This window comes from Rutidosis leptorrhynchoides, chromosome 7, assembly GCF_046630445.1.
Source record: "Rutidosis leptorrhynchoides isolate AG116_Rl617_1_P2 chromosome 7, CSIRO_AGI_Rlap_v1, whole genome shotgun sequence".
Classification (NCBI taxonomy): domain Eukaryota; kingdom Viridiplantae; phylum Streptophyta; class Magnoliopsida; order Asterales; family Asteraceae; genus Rutidosis; species Rutidosis leptorrhynchoides.
In genome coordinates, this window is record NC_092339.1 from 264,539,389 (window position 1) to 264,540,887 (window position 1,499).

General features: G+C 37.1%; 1 non-coding gene across 1 annotated transcript; it reads right to left on the reverse strand.

Annotated features, from left to right (window-relative positions):
* Window positions 1–279: 279 nt before the first annotated feature.
* LOC139861013 (small nucleolar RNA R71) lies at window positions 280–386 on the reverse strand. Its single transcript, XR_011763633.1, has one exon. It is a non-coding gene; the product is annotated as a small nucleolar RNA R71 (small nucleolar RNA).
* Between the last annotated feature and the right edge of the window lie 1,113 nt (window positions 387–1,499).

The window sequence follows — 1,499 nt, forward strand, 5'->3', positions numbered from 1 at the left end:
AATCAAAGGACAAATCCTACACATGGTAACTAATCAATGCCAATTTAGTGGTGCGCCGAAGGAAGATCCAAACGAACATCTTCGTTCCTTTAATAGGATCTGTACTCTATTCAAAATAAGAGAAGTTGAGGATGAACAGATCTATCTCATGTTATTCCCTGGACTTTAAAGGGAGAAGCCAAAGATTGGTTAGAATCGTTACTTGAAGGGGCGATTGATACATGGGATGTCTTAGTTGAAAATTTTCTTAAACAATTCTTTTCGGCAACTAAAGCCGTGAGACTTCAAGGAGAAATTGTTACGTTTACACAAAAGCCAAATGAAACAATATATGAGGCGTGGAGAAGATTTGGAAAGTTGTTAAGAGGATGTCCACAACATGGTTTAGACACTTATCAAATAGTACAAATATTCTACCAAGGATGCGACATTACTACACGCAAAGACATCGACATAGCAGCTGGTGGTTCCATTATGAAGAAAACAGTAACTGAAGCTTACAAAATTATTGTTAACACTGCTTCCCACTCACATGAGTGGCATCAAGAAAAAGATATCGTTAGATCATCTAAAGCAGCTAGAGCCGATTCCAGCCATGACTTTGATTCCATGTCCGCAAAGATAGATGCTTTCGAGAGACGAATGGAAAAGATGACTAAAGATATTCACTCAATACGAATTAGTTGTGAGCAGTGTGGAGGACCACATTTGACAAAAGATTGTCTCAGTATTGAACAAACAATGGAACAAAGAGAGAATGTTTCATACATGAACCAAAGACCTGGAAATAATTATCAAAATAATTATCAACCGCCAAGACCAATCTACAATCAAAATCAGAATCATAACCGAAATGTTCCATACAAGAACCAACAAGGTCCTAGCAATCAACAAGTATCTAACAATACTTACTATCAGCAAAGACCTATTTTTCCAAATAAACCACCACAAACCGATGATAAAAAGCCAAATTTAGAAGACATGATGTCGAAGCTAGTTGAATCTCAAACGCAATTTTTCACATCTCAGAAACAAACGAATGAACAAAATGCTCAAACATTTAAAAATCAACAAGCTTCTATTCAAAATCTGGAACAAGAAGTAAGCAACCTAGCAAGGTTGATAGGTGAAAGAAAACCGGGAAGTCTACCTAGCGATACAAATGCTAACCCCCGGAATGAAACAGCTAAAGCCATTACCACAAGAAGTGGTATTACACTTAAACCACCAGAAATACCTGTAATTTCTGATGACTCTATTCCTACTACACAAGAACCACAATCTGAGCAAGAGAAGGAAACAGAACCGGTAGTTGAAAAGGTTAATGAAGAGAACACAGTTAAGGCAAAACCTTATGTTAAACCATACCAACCACCGCTTCCTTATCCGAGTAAAATGAGAAAAGAAAGACTTGAAGCCGAGCAATCCAAATTCTTGGATATGTTAAACAAATAGATGTCAATCTTCCTTTCAATGATGTGATTTCAGGAATGCCTAGA